This window comes from Myotis daubentonii, chromosome 1, assembly GCF_963259705.1.
Source record: "Myotis daubentonii chromosome 1, mMyoDau2.1, whole genome shotgun sequence".
In the NCBI taxonomy this organism is placed as follows: Eukaryota; Metazoa; Chordata; class Mammalia; order Chiroptera; family Vespertilionidae; genus Myotis; species Myotis daubentonii.
The window spans coordinates 87,023,077-87,046,202 of NC_081840.1; the positions used below are offsets into that span (position 1 = coordinate 87,023,077).

At 40.0% G+C, this 23,126-nt stretch overlaps 1 protein-coding gene across 2 annotated transcripts in view; it reads left to right on the top strand.

The window, feature by feature from the left end:
- The window catches only part of AKAP6 (A-kinase anchoring protein 6), a 502,115-nt gene that overhangs the window by 323,906 nt on the left and 155,083 nt on the right, over positions 1–23,126 (top strand). The window lies entirely within an intron of this gene.

Here is a 23,126-nt window from a genome sequence, read left to right on the forward strand (position 1 = left end):
CTTGTGGATGTGGAACCCACAGATGGTGGAGGTCCAACTATATATGAAGTTCCTCTGCGGTATTTCATCCTGAGGCGTCTGTGCTGTGTCCAGTGTAAGAAGCTCAAGTACTTTGCAGTAGTTTGCCTTTGAAAGACATACTGGTGATCCATTCTAACTTCTAAATACTAAGTACAATTAATTTAGAAAAACCCATATCACCCCAAAAATAAAACTGAAACAGTTAATTGCCCAAATATATTTTAATCACACTGAGGTTCCCCATGAAGATTTTTAAAAAGTGAAAGCAGCATTATTATGCTCTGCTTAGCATTCACCTAGAGTGTGCGTGGCTTTTTAATACTTTGAGAAAATAAAACTATTAGGAAGACTGGTTTAGGTTGAATAGTTCCAAGAGCTCTCTGTCTCTGTTTTATATTTCTTAAAATGTAATCCTTGTGACTTGCCAAAGAGGATTGTAAAATTGGCTTGTTCTAAGCTATAAGGTGAGGCATATAAAGGAAAACATTATTTATGACACCTATGAGGACACAGAGGGCCTTGACACTTGTATAGGTTTTCTGATGCTCTTCGTATTGACTAGTCATAGGAATTGGCCCAGTAACCTCTCTTTGCCCTTCAACATATTTTAATGGCTCCCACTGTAGATGCCCACCCAGTGCCCATATTTATAAACTATACTAGAGGCCCAGTGCATGAATTTGTGCACCTTAAAAGGAACTGTGGGCCGTGAGGCTACCATGGGCACAGGGGTGGGTCTCGGCCCATCCTCCATGCCCCTGCCTGGCGCCTCCTGCTGCGGCGCCTGGTCCCTTGTCTGCTGGCAGCTCTGCTCCCACCACTGTTGCTCCCATGCACTGCCAGCGCTGGCCTGGTTCACACCCGGTGACAGCGCAGAACGATTGGAGCCAGCGCCGGCAGTGGGTGGGAGCGGCAGCTCCAGTGATGGCTGCAGGTGCAAGTGGGGCCTGCTCTGGCAGTGGGTGTGAGCGGTGGCTCCGGTACCAGCAGCAGGTGCGAGCACCCGGCAGGACTGTATTGCACGGGAGCAAAGAATTTTCAGTAACCACCAGAGGCTCACCCCGATGACAGCAACCGGCACCCCGCCTTGGTCTGGCACCCGCTCTCACCTGCTCCACCATCCGCCAGTGGCCAATGCCCACCATGTTCCATGCTCTGCCACCTGCTGCCGATGCCCACCATGTTTTACGAGCACCCCCTGGAGGTCAGTGCATGTCATAGTGACTGGTTGTTTGGTTGTTCTGCTGTTCGGGCTATTTGCATATTAGGGTTTTAGATATATAGACTAGAGGCCTGGTGCACATAATTCATGCACTGGGGGGGGGGGGTGTCCTTCAGCCCAGCCTGTGCCCTCTCACAATCTGGGACCCCTTAGGGAATCTCCGACTACTGGTTTAGGCCCGATCCCAGCCTGGCCTGTGGGGATTGGGCCTAAACTGGCAGTTGGACATCCCCTGAGGGATGAAGCAATGGACCAAGCGGCAGGCAGCCAGGGAGCTGGTGCTGGACATGGTGCCGCTCGTGCTCATCCCAGCCCACTGCGCCTGCTGCCGCCACTCAGTAGTGCTGCCGCAGAGTCAGGAGAGGCTCCCGCTGCCACAGCTGCACTCGTCAGCCGTGAGCCCAGCTTCTGGCTGAGCAGTACTCCCCCTGTGGGAGCACACTGACCACCAGGGGGCAGCTCCTCCTTGAGTGTCTGCCCCCTGGTGGTCAGTGTGCATCATAGCAACTGGTCGACTGGTCATTCAATTGTTCCGGTCATTCCAGTAGCTTAGGCTTTTATATACATAGATAGTGTCTGCCTTGTCCATTCTTGCACGTTAGCAACCACTTTCTCTTCTTTAGGCAACGTGTCCATGTCCATTGTGTGCATTATAGCAGCCAAGGATCTTGGGCTTAAGAGAGTCATCACACCTTTTACTGTTAGAATGGTTCCTTGTCATCATGGTGGTGGTATGGTCTAACTGTTGCAGATAGGCTGGTCAGTGCTCCATGGGGTCAGTTGTAGTTCTGTGAACTGCATGTGGCAGATCTTCCTGTAGAGATTAACAACAAATCACTGTAATTTCCTTTTGTTCGCTTACATCTTAGATTTTTTCTTATTGACTACTCTTTTTCCTCTCACCCTTTGACTGTCTTCAAAGTCCATTTTAGATCTTTTCTCTATATAAATATTTTCTTAGAAATATTATCATTTAGGATGATTTAACACTACCATAAGCAGTGGTGCTCAGACCTACATCTTCACTTCAGTCTCTGCCTACTTTGCATCCTGTTTCATCTTCAATATGTGGTTGACACTGAAAACTTTCCATAATAACTCAATAAATCACTTTCCTGTCGTTACCCTGATGGTACTTGCCAGGCTCCTCAGCAATAGACACCAGAAGTCATTTTCACTGTTCTCTCCTCTATTTCCCAATGGGAACCATGGGAACCACCAGCCACCATGTCCTGCTCAGTCTTCCCTGACAAGGCCTCTTGGAATCATGTGTTTCTATTTCCCCAGGAGCCTGAGCCTAAATCTGTTTATGTCTAGATTACTCCATGGGCCCCTTACCCAATTGTCTTTTCTTCTCATAGAGACCCAGAACATCATGGAGCTGGATTAATTTTAAGTATTCTTTTGCCTTCTGATCCTTATAAAACACTTTTTTTTCCTAAAAAAAAATTCCATGCATTATAATCATTCTCTGTTGGATCAGATCCAAGGTATTTGCCTTTTCTTTAACGATACTTCCAGCCATTACACCAAATTAATTTTTCATTTGACTTGAAGGAAACTGCTCTCCATTCAAGGTACAACTCTACTGCTCTCCTCTGAGCTGGTTCACCTTTCTCCTCAGTTGATATGTTCTCCTCATTCCTCTCACTGCATGCATACCTCTCAAACTTTTAAGTCCATTCCTGATTTATTCCCAAACAACTTTAGGTGTCCTAACATTTAAAGTGCAAAAGAGTCACTCTATTTATTGGTACATGTTTGGCCTCACTTTAGATATTCTACCACTGAAAGTTATAATTTCCTCCTCTTTTTCTTTTATTAATGTACAAGTAAGGATTGTGTATCAATTTCCTTATCTATAAAATGTGGACGATATTATTTATTTTGAAGAACTTACTGAACTTGTTAAAGAAAGTAAGTAACAAGTTTGTAGTTGTTCATTTGCCTTCTCTTGTCTCTGTCATAGTAAAACTAGAGCAAACAGAAGATTGCCTCATTTTTGTCTATGGTCATGAATTGATATGCTCAACAGAAAAATACGATAATTTATTTCTATCATTCCCATTCATGAAAATTGCACGGGTGGCAGTTTTTAGGTTTCTTGGGCCATTTGGGTTCTTCTGCCATGTGCACAAGTCTAATTTGAAACCATTGTACCTTAAACTCTTACTAATTGCTGTAACTTAAAGTCATTATTTCAGATCATTATTAAAAAATCAGAACTTGCCCTATAAAATGCCCATAATTTTAGCAACTATATATCTGCTATGTAATTTCCTCTTTCAAAAAAGGCCATGCTCAATTTAATACTGGTATGTCATTTACAAGTGGCTAGGGGACTTTGTGAGGCCATTGCAAACTGTGGTTTCATGAGGTAGACTCTGAGGTCTGCACCACCAACATTCTGGGGCTGTTTTCCTAACACAGTCCATAGCATATTTTTCATAGCCTGAGGGCTCCCCTAGGGGATGTTCTGTCATTGAATGAAATGGCATGGATTAAAATGAGAATTTTCTTTTCTGTGAGAAAGTGGATTGAGAAGAACCCAATCACAAATGCAACTAACGAATTAAATGAAAACAAAACACACAATTCTATGTGCTTATTAGTTAAAAGTGAGATATACCACATTGATAATCTTTTAGGGAGATACATTGTATACAATTAGAAATTTTTTTTAAGTGGGTATTTTTACAAAATATATAAAGGATACAAAATAATTATGTTCTGACTTTATAAATACATAAAATAATGAATTTATATTGCATTCACAAGAGGCCCGGTGCACAAAATTTGTGCACTCGGGCAGGGAGGTCCCAGGGCACTTGCATCTACAGTGGGAGCCATTAAAATATGTTAAAGGGCAAAAAAAAACCCCATGAGCCTCTGGTGGTTACTGAAAATTCTTTGCTCCCGTGCACTACTGCCGGGGTCCAGCCCCAGCGGGTCCAGGGGTCCCCAAAGGCGTGGACGGAGTCGGCGAAGAAGGAATGACACGGAGACAGCGTTCAGTTGATCAGCAGCCTAGCCAGGATCTCCAGCCAAGTTCTGGTCTCAATCTCCAGAGAGGTTCTGCTTAGGATCTCCAGCCAGGTTCTGTCCAGGTTCTCCAGGCAGGTCCAGTCACCAGGTTCTAGTCAGGCGCTCCTGCCAAACTCCGCAGTCAGGTTCAGTCCAAGATCCCCTGCCATGCTCTCTCGCCAGGCTTTGCCTCCAAGCTCTGAGGCCAGCCCCTGTCCAGGATCCTCCGGCATGCTCTCTCCAGCGAAGTTCTTCTGTCTCTAGAGAACATTCTGTGTAGGTTCTGTGCCTAGGCTCTGTCTCTCTTGGTCCTGTCTTCCAAGCCCTGTGTTCTCAGTTCTGTCTGTTGTTGTCTTGTTGCATCTGTATTTATACCAGTTGATTCTAATCCTGTCAATTTCTATTACAAAGGTTAGGGCGTTTCTTATCTCCATTCCAGGGAGTAAAGATTATGTAGCTTAAGCATGATTGTTTGTAGTTAAATTGATTAACTACCCGCCTGGCACTTAGTTAAGGAGTTTCATCCCCTCCCTAACTTCAGGGGAAAATCCCTACCTGGGGATTCAACCTTTCTCGGAGAGGTGACCTTGGTTAAAACACAGCGCCAAGAAGGTGAGCAAACATATTAAGAACCATATGCCATATATGCCAGGTCCCTTGAAACAGCAAGGATGGACCGGCTCCCGGCACACTACAGTCCCGCCGGGTGCTCGCACCTGCTGAGTTTGTAGAATTTGCAAACTCAATCTTGTTTAGTACTGAACTTTTGGTTATAAATTACTTTGATGAGGAATATACAAACTGAGGAGTTGAATTTAAAAAAATTATCAATAGAAATACTGTAGCAATGGGTAGAATTGACTATTGAAATAGATATAACTCTCAAGAAAAGCATGAATATGCAGCAGATTAAAAAAAACAGTTGACTGTCAAAGATTACTATCTCACCAGAAAAAATGAGTTTTATTTGAAAAATTAGTTTGAATTCAGATATAAGTGCTCTTTTGTAAAAAAAAAAAAAATAGTTCATGAATTGGTAAACAGAAATCACTATGTTTTACCATAAACCTTACTATTTAATGTTCTATTAAGAACAGAGTTCAACTTTCAGTTTATTTCATCCATTATAAAACACTCACCTGTGGTTCTTCTTAATTTTTAGAAGATTCCTACAAATTCTTTGAAGGAACAAAGTATCCCACTGATTCTGCCATGTTTTGCCACAGGATCACATACTCTATTTGAGTAATGTTAGATTCAGCATCTTAGGGAAGATAGTAGGAGAGAGGGAGATGGGGGAGAAAGGGAGTGAGAGAGCACGTGTGAGAGCATGTGAATGGTTGTAATTGGGGGAAATATTTTATTATCATCCTTTATTTTCCTATTAATTACTTTATATGATGACTAGAGGCACGGATTCGTGCACTGGTGGGTCCTGCTGCCTGGCCTGCAGAGATCTGGTCGAAACTGGCTCTCTGACATCCCCTGAGGGGTCCCAGATTGCAAGAGGTTGATTATTAGATGACACACCCTGGAATCAAGCTTCCTCCTATCTGGTTCCAGGTGTGTCACCCAAGAACCACAGCTGCCAAATCACCGCAGCTCAGCAGCTCCTGCATTGAGAATCTGCCCCCTGGTGGTCAGTGTGCACCATAGCTACCGGTCGGATGGTCAACCAGTCTAACGGTTGTTTAGGCTTTTATATATGGACTAGAGGTCCCGTAAATGAATTCATGCACCAGTGGGGTCCCTTGGCCTGGCCTGTGGGATCAGGCCAAAACTGGCTCTCCAACATCCCCCAAGGGGTCCCGAATTGTAAGAGGGTGCAGGCCAGGCCAAGGGACCCCACCGGTGCACAATTGGGGCTGGAGAGGGACACAGGAGGTTGGCCAGCCGGGGAGGGACCACAGGAGTGCTCAAGGGTGTGTCCGACCCATCTTGCTCAGTTCTGATTGGCTGGACCCCAGCAGCAAGCTAACCTACTGGTCAGAGTATCTGCCCCCTGGTGGTCACTGCACATCATAGCGACTGGTTGACAGATTGACTGTCTGCCCCATGGTGGTCTGTGCACGTCATAACGAGCAGTTGAGCAGCCTTAGCATATCATTAGAATATTACACTTTGATTGGTGAACAGACAACTGGGCAACTGGACACTTAGCATATTAGGCTTTTATTATATAGGACTAGAGGCCTGGTGCACAAAACTCATGCATTCCGGGAGGTCCCTTGGCCTGGGAGCCCTCAAGGGATGTCTGACTGACAGCTTAGGCCCGCTCCCTGTGGGGAGCCTAAGCTGGCAGTCAGACACCCTTAGCGCTGCCGCAGCTGCCACGGCCGCTGTTCTCATCAGCTGTGAGCCCAGCTTCTGGCTGAGCGGCACTCCCCCTGTGGGAGAGCATTGACCACCAGGGGGCATCTCCTGCATTGAGCGTCTGCTTTTGGTGGTCAGTGTGTGTCATAGCTACTGGTTGTTCCGCTGTTCAGTTGATTTGCATATTAGCCTTTTATTAATAGGATCATACTAGTCAATTAAACAGGTATCACTTTTTCATTAATTTCTTTTAGAGGAAAGAGAAAAGATAGAAGAGAAGGAAACACAGAAAAACAGGCAATAAAAGTAAAACTTGTTTTCCTGGCCAGTGTGGCTGTGGCTCCATGTTTAGAGCTTTGGCCTGTGCAGTTGGGCTGTAGGTTCCATCCCAGGCACCTTTCAGGGCATGTTCGATGTGTCTCTCTCTCATCGGTGTTTCTCTCCGCCCACACCCCCCTTCCACTCTCTTTAGAAATCAAAGGAGAAATATCCTTTGGTGAGGATTAACAAAAAAAAAGTAAAAATCAATCATTCTGAAATGTGTGGGAGATAAAAACAAGGTGATACATAGTTTTAAAATCCAGGGTGCTGCAGCTACATTACTTTATGCCACCTGGATGTGTATATGTGTGAAATAATCACATTTTTTATTTGTACCCTTTCCTGTTTGTCTTTAAGTTATTTCTAGTTTACTAGAGTATATTGGTATTTCTTGGTTACTTTTGAAGGGTGGTAAAGAGAGTTGACACTCTGAGGACTGTATACATTGTACATGTGTATACCGTTTTACCCAATAAGGTACTACAGACTGCAACTGAGGGGGAGCAGTGTATGCCACCCCAAAATGTGTTACTTTGGCATGTGGATTATTTTGAGCAGAAGGCAATTAAGACCCAGAAGATCTTTAGGAAAAGTGGTTGGCCTCTCCATTAACTTTAAAAAAGAATTTAGATAGAAGCCTATACCAGAGAGAGAGAGAGCTATTACCAGAGACCTCTCCTCATGGCATGGCGAACATTTGTGTACCAAACATTTGCTCTTCTCACTTTCCTGTGAATTGCCTTCTTCCCCTTTGAAGCCCCACTTCCTTAACCCCTTCTCCTTAGCTCAGGGTGGTATATAAGCCTCAATTAACCGATTGCCTTTGAGACTCATGGCTTTGTGGGGCTCTTGTATGTGTGTAATTAATCTGTGGGTTTTTTTTCGTTAATCTGTTTTATGTCAATTTATTCATTTGGTTCTTTCATTCTTTATGGTCAGTCTATTAGCTGTTTGGCTTAGTGTATTGAAATCAAGTATTGTTTGGGATATTTTTTCTCTCTTGTTCTTGTAAGTGAAACAAATCCAGTTAGTATTCTTTTGGCCTTTGTATTATTGTATGTTAATTTAATTTTTAGACCAGCCAAAGAACCTAGAAGAAGGGAAAAATTTTCCTCCTCAACACAACAAAAGTTTCCTTACTACTTAGAGTTAGGGGTAGATAGTAAAATGCTTTTAAATTTTTGTGCAGTTTTCCTTAATAGTGACTATTATCCAAATTTCTTTTCAGAAATTGAATATTAACTAAAAATTGAAGTCAACTCTAACTGTGCCAGTTTATAATTCTGCTAATTGAACTCCTTTTACCTTCAATACTTACCTAGTCACTAACACTCCATTCCCCTTCTGCCTTCTTGACATCTGTGAAATATATGAACCTATATCTGATTCTCAGGCTGGATTATAGGTGAAAGATGTTAACTGTAACTCAAGCTAAGGACTAAAGCCTATAGTATATTTGAATAATTTATTATTGAACCATTAAGTAAATTCATCTGTTTGATTTTTTAAGCTATTATTTCTTTTTTTCAGTTTTATTGAGACATAATTGACATATCATTGTCTAAGTTTAAGGAATACAACATAATGATTTGATATATGTATGCATTGAAAAATGATTACCACAGTAAGATTACTTAACATTGCATCACCTTTTAAGACTACTTCTTTAGCAACTTTCAAATATATAGTAGAATATTGTTAACTATAGTCATCATGCTGTACATTACCTTACCAGGACTTATTTATCTTATAATTGGAATTTGTACCTTTTGAGCACCTCCACTCAATCACCTCACAACCCTCCCCGTACCTGCAGTAAAATCTATAAACTGGCAGTATCAACTTTTCAAGTTACTCCAATGTGTGAGGCAAGGTTCTAAATACTTTGGGAGATTCCTCTATTATAAGGAGTTCATGATTTAGTTAGAAAGATAAGTCTTAAATACCTGAGCAGATAGATCTTACCAGTGCACGGTGGTCAATAACACGCAGTGGAAGAATAGAGGTGTAAGTGTCGGAATTGGGGAGATGAAAGAGGTGTTTGTCTTGGCCCCTAGCGGCCTTTTTGGTTTTATCTAAGTTAGAGAAAGTGTTTTATGCACGAGAAATGTTGCTTGCAAAGACTCAGGGATAGGAATTGCTTCTATTTAGGAGCCAGCAAGGAGTAAGACAAACAGCCTGGGAAGAAGGTGGTGTGGAAAGTAAAGGGAGACAAGATTGAAAAGGGAGATTGGGTCAGACTGGGGGAAACCTTTTGCCAGTCTAACCTTTTTATCTAGGTAAGTGAGTTGAACCATATTTTTTCAGATTGCTAGTGATCATGTCATATGGAATGTAATCACAAATGTAAAGAAAGTCTGTGTATGTTACATCTGTCTCCCCTAAGATAAATCTGTTTCTCTGAAGGTAAGTTTCTCTCTTGTAGTTATTTCAGTTAAAATCACAAGGAGTTGGTTGATGTGAAACATAATAAAGATTCAGCTATCTATGGTGAAAACAGGTAATGATAGTAGAGCAATCTATCAGCGGAGCTAACTTTTTTTTAAAAAAGAAATGTGTTTGAGGCTCTGGCAGGGTAGCTTAGTTGGTTAGAGCAATATAATAAAAGCCTAATATGGTAAGTGTCCAGTTGTCAGGTCGGCCATTCAACCAATCAAAGCATAATATGCTAATGATATGCTAAGGCTGCTCAACCACTCACTATGATGTGCACTGACCACTGGGGGCAGAGAGTTGACTGGTCAACCAGTCACTATGACATGCACCAATCACCAGGGGGCACTGGTAGGTTAGCTTGCTGCTGAGGACTGAGTGAGACAAGCAGGACATGCCCTGGAGCCCTCCCGCATCCCTCCCCAGGTGGCCAACCTCCTGCATCCCTCCCTGGCCCTGATCATGCACTGGTGGGGTCCCTCGGCCTGCTCTGTGCCCTCTTGCAATCTGGGCTGAGGGAGCTCCCTGCCCTAGTGCATGGATTTCGTGCACCAGGCCTCTAGTGAATGCATAAAAAAGTAGAACAACAGATCAATATTCTCTCTCTCTCTCCCTCTCTCTCTCTTTCTCTAAAATAGAGTTTTAAAAAATTAAATGTGTTTGAAAACTCCAAGCTTAAAATGCATTTTGAAGCAATATTTATAGCAGGGATAACTATAAAAATATATTCAAAGTACACATAAATCTTTCTATTTTTATGTGAGTTTTATCTGCCCATCAAATTTTAATTATCAAAAGAGACTCTATTTTAATAAATCTTTCTCCCTCCCCAAACTGTTTTTTTCTCCAATATTACTCTACATGGAAGTTAGGAGGTTAGGTGTGGAATATTTTGCTTATTTTTATGACTGTTTCTTGTAATATAAATAGGAGGTTGTGGTTTCTTTCCCTCAGAGGTTCTCCAGATTTACTCTGAGTGAGCATCGTCTGAAATTGCTGGTCAAAACTGACCGACCTCCAGAAACTAGGATTCATTTGGTTCTAGCTGGGCCTTGGAATCTGAATTTTAGTACCCCTGACCCAGGCTGATTTTGAAGCAGGTGGTCCGAGAAATATTACTGTAGCATGAAGGGAAATAAATCAGGTTAGTAGAGAACAAACTCTCACTCTAAGGCATTTATCTTAAATATTTATATGCAGTTAAGCAAATGGCTCAGTACTTGGTGTTGTGGGTCTACCTTTGCGTCCTTGAAAGACTTTTCTAAGGAAGAGCCTTGGGACTTAAACCTGGAAGGATGTCTGTGAGGGTAGGTGCCGCATTTCTACATCGAGGTTCCTTGCTTCTCTCTTGCTTATATCTTTCCTGAATGAAAACCCAAGTGAATTTAATGGGCAGAGCATGGGTAATACTGAGATATGGCAACCCTATATAAGAAATTTAGTCATAATATGGAGTCTAGGCTAGAGATAAATTTGATAAATGCTCCTCACATTCACTTAAACAGAATTGAGACATGCCCTTGCACCTGTTTCAGGGCACTGACCTCAGCCCTGATCCAGGAAGAATGCCTGGCGCCCCCCTGGTCTCCTGGGAGGCCAGGCCCTGATTTGCCATAGGAGAAAGGGCCAAGGAGTTCACTGCAACGGCTTGGAGAATGGCTTTGCAAACCCAAGGAACACTCATGTCCCAATTTTTCAGCCTAATTTTTCAGACAGTGAAGGGTAAAATTACTGACTCATGCTGACCGTGGATAGGCTGTAGTCAAGTGGCCAATGGGTGGTGAGAACCGGAGAGAAGCCAGCTCTCTTTGAAGTCACTGGGAACAAGCAGCTTCAATGTTGGTAACTGCTTAAGACAGCAAATGAGCCTACAAATCTGAGTGCAGCCCGCTAGCTCTTTTTCTAGCATTGCACCAATATTTACCACAATGGCTGCGATTTCTGTGATTTTCAGTTTCAGATTTGAGGAACACTTTTTGTCATGGTCACGTGGGCTTCTCTGTCTAAAATGCTGCCTTACATATAGTAGGGGATCAGTAGGGACTTAGTTGTTTTAATTTTGTGAAATATTATCAATGCTTTCAATAACTATATTTTTATTGATTTTAAAGAAAGAGGAAGAGATACAAACATCGATGAGAGAGAAGCATTGATCGGTTGCCTCCTGCACGTTCCTACTGGGGATCGAGCCCACAACCCAGGCCAGGCAAGTGCCCCAACCCAGCATTGAACCCCACCACATTTCAGTGCACAGGACAATGCCCAACCAACTGAGCCACACCAGTCAGGGCTATGAATGTTTTTAATGCTTAATAAGGATATGATCACTTTTTCTGTAAATGTGTGTTTTAAAAGGTTTGCAATATTGTTTACTATAATTTTAGCATGTCTTGGGAAAAAAGAATTCAAAGGTATGCTACATGGGTACCATTTATTCCACATAATAATAAAACTGTTTTCATTAAAATGATTAAAAATAAGCAATTTACAGAATATTAATGACACTTGAAAATTGGCACATCAAATTGATCATAGTAAGGAAAGAACATGAAAGTCAATTTTGTTTTTAACAAAAATGAGTCCTTAGTAATTAATTGTTGGTAGACCAGCCACATGGTAGGTTGACAATAGAGAACTATTCTAACACATTTAAATCCTTAAGATAAAACAAGACAACATAGACAATTTTTAAAATGAAGTTTCTGCTAGTTTGAGACCTCAGGTATTAAATGGCATTGCGACTGATGCTTTCTTTGGTCCCTTGGAAAGGATAAGATGAGGTTGGGAGGTGGGTAGTCATTCTGATAATGCTAACTCAATTATAGTCATTTGTTTATTATGTATTAGGAAGGTGATAGTCTATGGTGATTTTTCCAAAGTTTTTTGCCCTCCAAAAGATCATTGAAAGATTATAGTGTTTAATATCTGAAGATGGTTAGCTCTGTACTTTCTAAAGAATATTCTTTTTTATTTTGATGGGGTTTTTCACTCATATTGTATATATCTCCCTGTTTAATATTTTACATATGGTGTGTACTTCAAAAGTGATGGCTGTTTTGTGATTTACAACCTTGGAGAAAAATAACATAGTAGTCATAACTTTGCAGTTTTTTGTGATGCATGAAGATCAGATTTTTTAATGTTGGTTAATGCTTTGCTAATTAAAGTGTGCATGTTAATTAAAGCAGAGGCTAATGTTAATTACCTATATTAATGGAATCTCATGTAGCACCTGCCTGAAGCAATGGGTTCAATTTTCAAAATATCTCAATTAAGGCTGAAACTTTTGATTTGCATCTAGTAGGGTTTCAATTAACTGCATTGAAAACTTAAATAACACTCTCAAGGGTGCAAAATATCAGTGATTATATGAAGTATGGTAGAGTTTGGTAGGTTCATTTATAGACACTTTTTTCAGCCTAACTGTATTTATTTCTTGTCTACTGGTCAAAATTGTGTTCACCCATCAAGACCCCTCTTCTGTGAAGTATTTTCCAGTTCCCAAGGGACTGTCAGCGCCTGTTTGTTGCTTCTCTTACACCGCTCTGCCTTATGTTATAACTCCTTGTTACTTCTGCGTCCCTTGCTAAATAGAAGCTCCTGAAAGGCCTTGGCTTCGTCCCTTACAAGGACCAGCACACCTGATCAAAGGCTAGCAGGTTTTGTAGCTGAAAACACTAAGTGTTTGCAAAACAACTAAATACATTTACTGACTAAAGTGGAGATGAGTGAACTTTTCCCTTTTAGTGCATGACAGTTGCACTGTCGCTCCCTTTATGACTGCTCCACGTAAAGTGTGAAGTAACTGCTTGGGATCTTACAGCTTTGTCCAATAAAAGATAGATATTTTTGTTAATTTCAGTTAAAAATGAGCTGGAATGGGCAAGAGGCTGCTTGTTCAAGATAAAACAGTCCGTGTTATGAGAGCAGAGGATGCGTTTATGCTGGCAGGGATGATGTTAATATCCTATTTCAGTCCCAGGCTTATAAGTTTACCATTCTGCACGCAGATCCGGCTTGTGACCATAAGTGCACATACTTTAAATCAGCTACTCACTGAAGAGAGCCATAGAAAGCTTGCTTTATCTTGGAAGATAGCACATGGGGTTATCATATGGTGGGCTAGAATCTTAATATAATGAATTAGAGATATCAGTACCTGTCTGGAGACATGTATTGTCATTAGTATGCATAACCACTCTCCTGAATTCACTGTCATATTTGCTGAAGTCCCAATAACACCTTTTCCCTTTGGATCTTCGGGAAGGATTAGGAGCTAATGGCGCTAACCTTTTTGACATCTAGTAAAATCACGGTTTCAGAAAAATAGTTCCATTACTCTACACAATTGAAGGGAGAGGTAATCTCGATAAGCATACACAACTAGGTCACAGACTGACTTACAGCCCCTGGAAATCAGCACCGGTTACTGCTTTTCCTTGCCAGACTTCGACTCCGTTGACTGTTCATCTCAGAGGACCAGCTTTGTCTTCATTCAGCTGTAAAGAGTATCAGATGAACATAACATTTCCATGTGCAAGGTGTGGTCATCAAGGTGACGCAAAAGGCACATACTTGCATACTGTGCTGATGTGGTACTGGCATACTGGTTTTAAAAAGTTAAGGTAAAAAGGGATAGTATTGATTGAGCAAGAAGATGTCAGGTGACATCGATAACAGGAGGTATGATTGTGGAAATGAGATGTGAGTGTGTCCATTAACCAAGGGCCATGTAGGCTTAGATGTGATAGTGAGAGCTCACATTCTTTATGTCACAGTTGGCTCAATGCTGATTAGTTAGTAGGTGGAATAAGTGCAACAACTAGTTGTAGAAATGTGACAGATGTGCAGATTGGACTTTCCCCAGATGAGGCAATGGTCCAGGTTTTACAACTCGAGAGCAAAGTCACCAAAGCATCCGTTCCCCACTGTGGCACCATTAAGGCGGCAGATGGCAGAGCATTAACAGAAAGACATTGGGAACAGCTGGAAAACATCTGCTAGGAAGTGACAACCTAATGGGTGTTCTGGGCCTTTTCTAATTGTGGGGGAATCGCTCAAAAGGCCTGGAAAGAAACTTTGATGTTTTGGTGCTGCGAGGAAGGAGTCGATGGAGCACTACATTCTAGTTGAGACATTTGAGGGACTTCTGAAAATAAGTGGCTTTGAAGCGTGGGAAATATTCTAGGAAAAAAAATATACAAAGTTAAATTGCTTTTCCCCAAGTGCTAAATAAGAATAAACTTTTAAAAGGTGTCTGTGAGGTTTACGTGGACCTGGAACCCACTTTAGGAACATCTTTGGTTCATCACTAAATCATGAGTGATATTTAAACAGAGTAGAGAGTTTTGATTGAGTCCAAGAATCGCAGGACAAGGAACATTGAGCCTTGCAGAAAGCGACTGATGTGAGTACCTTCCACAGGGACTTCGTGCCACACCCCGACTCTTGCAGTTGCCTTAGTCAGTGACTGGCTAGGGACTGGACGACATGGCTGCCGGACCGCTGGCCAGAGAGGTTACCCGGGATGGTTAGTAGAAGCACTGGACCTGGCTCTCCCTCTCATTAGCTATGTGACTTTGGATAAACCAATTTATTTGATCTCTGGCTTCTGCATCTGTTCAGAGGGGATAATAATACCTCATTTACCTGAGCACAACTCAAGGTTGTTCTAATGATCAAATGAGAAAATGTATGTGAAATCACACAAGCCATAAAAGTATAAATGCAATTTATTATTAAATTATCAATATCTTACTATCAAGTGATTCCTGATCAAGCAGAACGTTATTCTCAATGATGATGTAGGCATTTATCCAGGTACCCAGTGAATAGTGAGCTGATTTAGGTGAGAGATAGTGAAACTAGGATTATCACATCCAATTAATCTGTTAATTTGCAAACTGGTTCAAATAACAGGACTAAATCAATACTAGTTTCATAGGAGAATAGATTATTTGGGATGGAACTATAAAATATAAACATCTAATTATGTAAAATATGAAATCTTATAGTTCTTTTAAAATGTCCAATTAAACAATAGAGAGTTTCATTTTGGACATAGATTCTGACTAAAAAGCAAGTTGTTTATCATATTTTAAAAATACAGTTATTTTTCCCAGCTGGTGTGGCTCAGTGGTTGAGAGTCGACCCAGGAACCAAGACATCTTGGTTTCATTCCTGATTCCCTGTCAGAGAACATGCCTGGGTTGCAGGATGGATCCCCAGAAGGGGGCATGCACATGCACAAGGCAGCCAATCTATGATGTTTCTCTTTCTATCCCTCTCCCTACCTCTCCCTCTAAAAATCAATAGAAACATGAAAAATTATATACAGTTATGTCTTAGGGCTGATTCTCAAGATGTGAAGCAGCATATTGAAGACAGCAGTGCATTTAATGCTAATACAAAATTACTTCCTCACTGTCATCCTTTATTCTGACTCTTTCTTTCTACCTCAGAACTTCACTCAAACTGAGATCCCAACTCTAGCCGGCTTGGCTCAGTGGATAGAGCATCAGCATGTAGACTCAAGGGTCCCAGGTTCAATTCCAGTCAATGGCATGTACTTCCGTTGCAGGCTCCTCCCCGGCCCAGGCCTTGGTCGGGGCGCATGCAGGAAACAACCAATCGATGTGTTTCTCTCACATCAATATTTCTCTCTGTCTTCCCCTTTCTCTTCCACTCTCTCTAAGAATCAATGGAAAAATATCCGCAGGTGAGAATTAAAAAGAAGAAAAAAAACCCCCTGAGGTCCCAGCAACCTTTAATTACCATTAGAAGAAACAGGTGAATTGTCACGTGAAATGTCTTACATTCCAGATTTGTCTGTTTCTTCGTGGTGTTCTGTAACTTTTCCCTCTATCCGCTATTTCCTATAATCTGGAAATTTGGTCTAGAGGCCTGCTTGCCTACAGGCTAAACATTGTTGGCGTGTGTGTTTCATGAGGTATCTTATCGTGTCAGGTTGTCTGCTGTTTGGGATGCTAAAGTGGTGACAGCCAGATGCCTTCTCCATAGAGATAAGATTTCCCTTATAATTAGCAGGACATCTGTGGGGCAATTCTTTGACATGTTAATATTTAGTTCTCCGTTAAAGGTTTGCTTAATGGTTTTAGACTCCATTGATGATTTTTGCTGGAATCATTTATTTTTGGAGAGGCTGTAAAGTGGTAGTTTTCTAATTCTATTTTTTCTTTCACATTTTTTAACTGGCATATATTTTTTTTCTATAAAGCTTCCTGCTGTCCAGTTCATATGAACTACAGTTTCTTTTTAAAACCACAAGTGAAATACATACCTAGGTTTTCCTCTTTACTTCCCAATATTTGGGGTAAGGAGTTAGTGTAATAGTCACCTTCCATAGTGATGTTTTTTTCTTTCTCTCTTTTAAGTATACTACAGTTTGGTTGGTTACTATTTATTCAAAATGCTACAATCAACTACAATAATTCTTCTTTTTGCTGCTTAGATTGTCCCAAATTTGCCAAAAGGGAGCCTCTTCATGATGATTCCTGTGGAATTTACATTTTAGTGGGCTGCGGATCAGAAAAAGCAAATAAGCAAAACATACACACATTCAAATAAACATGTAAATAAGCAAAAGAATCATTCAATCAAGCAAATATAATTGTAAGATATAGTAAATATTAGGAAGAAAATAAATAAGACCTGAGAGAGAGAATAATAGGAGGTATGTATCTTAGGTAAGATGACCAAGTAAGGAAAATTTATTTATTTATTTATTTATTTATTTATATTAAATAGATTGAGGTAACATTGGTTAATGAAATTATATAGGTTTCAAGTATACAATCCTGATACATTATTTGTACATTGAATTGTGTGCCCACCACCCAAAATCAAATCTTCTTCCATCACCATATATCTGACTTCCTTTGCCACCCCCCACCCTACTTCCCTCTGGTAACCACCATACGTTGTGTCAATGAGTTTTTGTTTGTTTTTCTTGTTTGTTCATTTGTTGTTGCTTTCAGTTTTATATCTCACATATGAGTGAAAGCATATGGTGCTTGACTTTTTCTTTCTGACTTATTTCGCTTAGCCTGATATTTTCATGACCTATCCATGTTGTCACAAATGGCAGTATTTCATCTTTCTTTATGACTGAATGGTATTCCATTGTATATATGCACCACATCTTCTTTATCCTATCATCTATTGAATGACACTTAAGTTGTTTCCATGCCTTGGCCACTGTGAATAATGCTATAGTGAACACAGGGGTTCATATATCTTTGTGAATAAATGTTTTCAAATTTTTGGGGTATGAGACCTAAAGGCTATGAAGGTGATAACCATGTGAAGAAGGAAGGAGAAATATACCAAGCAGATGGGACAGCATGCCCATGGTGGGAAGGAGCTAGGCTCATTCAAGGAATTGAGAAAGCCTAGCATAGTTAGAATGTGTGTGGAAGAGTGAGAGCAACTCAGGAGTAGTGTTGGACAATGAAGGCCAGATAAGGCAGGCCCCGGAAGACTCTGGTGCCCAAGGGGAGATATGTTACAATATACACTGGTTGAAGCTGAAGTCAGACATTTCCTTTAAGGAGATTGTGAGCATAGTATCCAATACCTTCCATTGTGTTGTCAAGAAGGGAGCCTATAGAATACTGGAAATATAGAATAATAATGGAGCAATCTGTTAAAATTTGTTTGCTTTAGACAGTGATGTTTAGGGATTCTTTTATAATTAATCTTTTGACTTAGGAGATAAACTAGTTCACTTTTTCATTCTGCTACTAAAATATAGAATAGGAAAATATATAACTGAGGTAAACAGAAGTGAGGAAGAAGCAGGAGGATATAATTGTGTTTAACCTATCACTTACTTTGAATAGCAGTATGCCTGATGGGCAGGAGTGAAGCCATCAAAGAGGAAAACGAATGTGTATTTGTATTTTTTTAAAGTCTCCTCCAGATATAATAGCAGTGAGCTACTAAACGTTTTCAGGAACAAACTAAGCCATAAGCCAAACTTTGTAAGCTCTAAGCAGCCCTGGCCAGTGTAGCTCAGTTGTTAGAGTGTTAGCCCTCCCACCAAAGAGTCCCAGATTTGATTCCTGGTCAAGCGCATGTACCTGGCTTGCAGGTTTGATCCAGCTCCAGTTGGGGCACAGGCAGGAGGCAACTGATCAATGTGTCTCTGTCATATAGGATATAGGTCTCTCTCTCTCTCTCTCTCTCTCTCTCTCTCTCTCTCTCTCTCTCTCTCCCCCCTCTCTCTCCTTCCCCTCCCCCCCTCTCTTCCACTCTCTCTAAAAAAAAAATCAATGGGAAAAATATCCTCAAGTGAGTATTAACAAAAAATAAAAATAAAATAACAAGCCCTAGCCGGTTTGGCTCAGTGGATAGAGCGTCAGCCTGTGGACTCAAGGGCCCCAGGTTTGATTCCGGTCAAGAGCATGTACCTTGGTTGTGGGCACATCCCCAGTAGATTTTCACCCATAACCTTTCTTAAACTTAATATTGCAGATTCATGCATTTCAATATTTAAGTGAAGAATAATGAAATTCATGAACTTGAAGATGGGCATCATGTTAACGTGTCAATGCCTGTGAATATTTGGTATGAATTAGTATATCAGGTATCTTTCTATTTCGATAGTTAGCAAGAGTGGGGATGAGCGAGGATGCACAAAGGTAGTGGGAGCTTTTGTGTGGAGGCTATTACATATGGCATTGAGATTTACTGGAATATTCTTACCTAACATCAGGGGTCCTTCCCTTACTCATAGCAAGTATCCTCCACTAACATTAGAACTTTCCAATTAAACATAATTTTCACCTTTACATTTTCATTGACTTTAGTAAATTGATAATCACCAATATGTTGAAAACCAAAGGGTTTTTCCTTAAAAAAAGTATTTTGATATTTCCTACAAATATAAAATGACTTTTGATTTTCTTTCTGTTTTCATCTTTAAATATTTCTTATTTATCAGTGAATCACCTCTCAGTATAATATCTAGATAAAATATATTTCCCTCCTTTTAAATACTTTTATATTCCCATCTGTTTTTATGGCATGTTACTGCATGTCTCCAGAGGCACACAGCATTTTTATTTTCAAGTAAATTTATATTAGTTACAGTCTCCAGCTGTTTTAGATATAGGATCATTTCCTGTCGGTGCTGTTTCCAGGACAATTCTTTTTTCCTTCACAAAAATGAAAAATGTAATTTAACAAAGACATCCTATAATTGCCTTCATATCTAGCAAGGTATCTAGTGATCTAAATACTTATTTTATTTAAAACATCTGTCTACATAATATTTAGTGATTGTCCAGGGCTATATCATCTTTGGGAAAGGCAGCTGCTGCCATTTTTATTTAATTTATAAGGAAACAACAAAAATTTCTCCTTCATATTGAATCTCCTGCCACTATGTCTTATGTGAGATTTTATTGTATTTTTTAAATGAGAATAGCTTACCTCTTTGGTGCTTGCAATTAGTTTAGTTTTTTTCAAATTGGGAAAGACCATTCTTTAAAATCACAATGGAAGCATTTTGTAAGAATAATACTCTTGTTCTGTTCTCTCTCTCTTTCTCGACAGATAGATAGATAGATAGATAGATAGATAGATATCAAAGTATCATAATAGAGATGATGGCATGCTGCTTTACTCATGTAACTAGCCTTACACAGGAATCACATTTCAATTTCCAAGTTCTTTTAGAGTTGTCTGTAGTGCATTTTCTTTTAATTTATAATAAAAAATCTCGTCTTTTATATTATAAAGTTGTTCTGTTGATTAGAGCAGCTAGTTGATATTTTCTTGTTTTTTGTTTGTTTTTTTACAAAAACTGCATGAAGAATGATGGCACTTCTATAAAAGCTCTTTGCCTTGGGGGTGACACTCAATGCTGCTTGTAGAGGACTCCATATGGAAACATTTATTTATTTATTTATTTATTTATTTATTTATTTATTTATTTTTGTGCACTACCCTTAGAGCCAAAGATAAAGTGTTTAACTTTTAATAGATCATATCACTTTAGGCTCAGCCGAATGCCAAAAACAATAGGCTCCCAGGCTTACAGTAGTGTGTCTAAATGAGGAAGTTTACTTTTTCCTGGGAAGTAATCAAAATATTCCTTTTTGGAACACTGAGAGTATGAAAGGGAAATGATTAGGGTTCCCTACTGACACACTGTTATGATTGACAGGAAAAACCCACATTTATGCCACCTGAGACATCTTGTTCCGGAACTTTCTGGAGGGTAGTAAATTGGTGTTGGCACAAACACAAAAAAATAAAATGACTTGATTCAGCACTTTTCAATTCTAAATCCCCTAACACTAAAGCAAGAAGTAAATATTCATCAAATGATCAAAATTTATATTGATTTTTATTCTACATTAGCAGCTCAAAGTCGAGATTCTTGACAGGATGGATGTCGGTTTGAATGATTCTCTTTGAAATGAGGATATAGCACTGGGCTGAGTGCTGCTGTGCATTCCTGAACCAGGGGCCATGATTATTAGAACCCTAGGAGGCTAAGTTTTTAAAAGAACAGTATAAAGACACACTTGTTCAGTTCTGTTTTGATAACTAAATTGTTATTATTAGTATGTAAAATAATTCTTGTTGTTTCTATTTCATTCCTTCCTTTCTATCGCCATCTAAGGACCAGTATTCTATAGAATTTCAAAGGAGCTGGAGTGCATGGTATAGTCAGATAGAGTTAATAGCTGCATTTGCCAGCATAATTGTACGTGGGAAGGAACCTCCAGTCCTGCAGGGCAAGAGAAGCTAAGATTGTATCTTCACGTTATACATCTTTAATTTTTTTGTTTCTGCCCGAAAGTAAATAAGGATTTGCTATAGTGAAATTTGGAAGATGGGAATAAGAACGCAGTCATAGAATATAAACACAGACTTGATGCCTGTGTCATTGTACAGAAATCTGCTAAGGAAACAGTAATGGAGAAACATTGGAATTCTAATCATCCCCTCCAGTCGGCACAGCGTAATCATCCTCTCTTCCCACCCTGGCTCATGACATAAAATGCTGAATTTTTAATGACTCTAACTACTTGCATGACAAAGACGAGGAGGACAGTGGTGGATGAGGCTTTCCACAGATGCACTTGTGTGATGTATTTGTTCTTTATATTAGTTAGGTGGATGTATTGCTGTTAATAAATATCTCCTCTATCATTAAAATGGAAGAGGACATTTTTCTTTAACACAAATAAATGCAGAAGAAATAATGAAAATAACGTTGATGTTAATTTTTCTGATTTGTGTAAAGATGCTTACTTACTATTTAACAAATATATTGAAGGACCTACTTTTAAAATTGAATTTTCTAAACATTATAGTGAATGTTCTTAATGGTTTGTAAGTAGCATCAAGTCAATAGAAATAAAGATTGCTTTTTAAAGATATAAATACAATATTTTTTACTTAAATCAGTTATCTTTTGCATTTGTCCTGAGTTAGTTATCCATGAATATAAATATAAAAAAACCTTGAGAACCTAAGGTAGTTTTTCTGGGGCTGCCAATATGTTTGTGGAAATTTTGTATCCTAATGTACAGAGATTAGTATCTACAGTAGTCTTTGTTGAGTGTAATATTGAAATAGCTTTGAGATTCTTGTGAAAATTTTTATATATATTTAATTTTAATAATGGGAAAATATTTATATTTTTAAATACTTTTACGACTCTCTTATCCAATGGTAAAAAGAACATTCCAACAAACGAATTGTTTCTTTGGCAACATTTTTGAAGTATAATATTTGAATGCATATTTTAGCTCCTATTATTCAGTATAATTTTTCTATAATTCTAGGTTATATGTTCCCTGAGGGCAGGCACCATGTCTGACCCAGATGTGTATCTTACTGAACATTTGACACGTAAGAGATTCTCAGGACAAACTTGTTAAATGAATAAATGGAGGCTTTTAATCAACTTTACTGCAAAGAAATACAGGGCTAAAGAACAGTATGCCACTCAGTCATGCACGAGGGACTCAAGAACAACGTGAGAGTCTCATCCGTTGTAATACCAAATGTTATTTGTATTTAACCAGAATGTAGCTGATCATAAGTATGTGAAAAAAATGTCTTAGAGGGTTCATTTCTGGACAAAAGAAATCCACTTTGAATTCAATCCCTAAGATGAGTTATCTCGGGAAATTATGAATCACCAGCAATGATGACAAAGGCAAAAATATACAAAACCAGAGGCCTGATGCATGAAATTCCTGACAGGGTAGGCCCTCGCAGCCCCAGCCGCCTTGGCCCTCGCAGCCGCCCTGGCTGCTGCCTTGGCCCTCGCAGCCCTGGCTTCCTCCGAAAGGTCGTCAGGACGGTCATTCTGCTGTTTGGCCATTTGGTCAATTTGCATATTACGATTTTATTATTACACCAACACTGTAAAGGTGACAACTCTATATCCTAGAATGAGTATGGGGAACTCTGATAAGTAAAAGAATGGAGATTTCCAAGTGAGGATTCTAATCAACCCTGAAAGAGCTTGTTAAGGCCTTGAGGCCTGAAAGTGTTTTGAGAAGGAAGCTATCTGGGCCAGTTGCAAGAGGGATACTTTGGGGAGGAAAGAAAGAAAGCATCCTATATAATAAAGCCTAATATGCAAATCTACTGAACAGCGGAACAACTGGCGGACCAACTGGTCGCTATGATGTGCACTGACCACCAGGGGGAAGATGCTCAATGCAGGAGCTGCCCCAGCCCACAGGCCCAGACCAGCAGCAGCAGCATGGGTGGGTCGGGGCGGGGGTAGGGGGGGCCATGA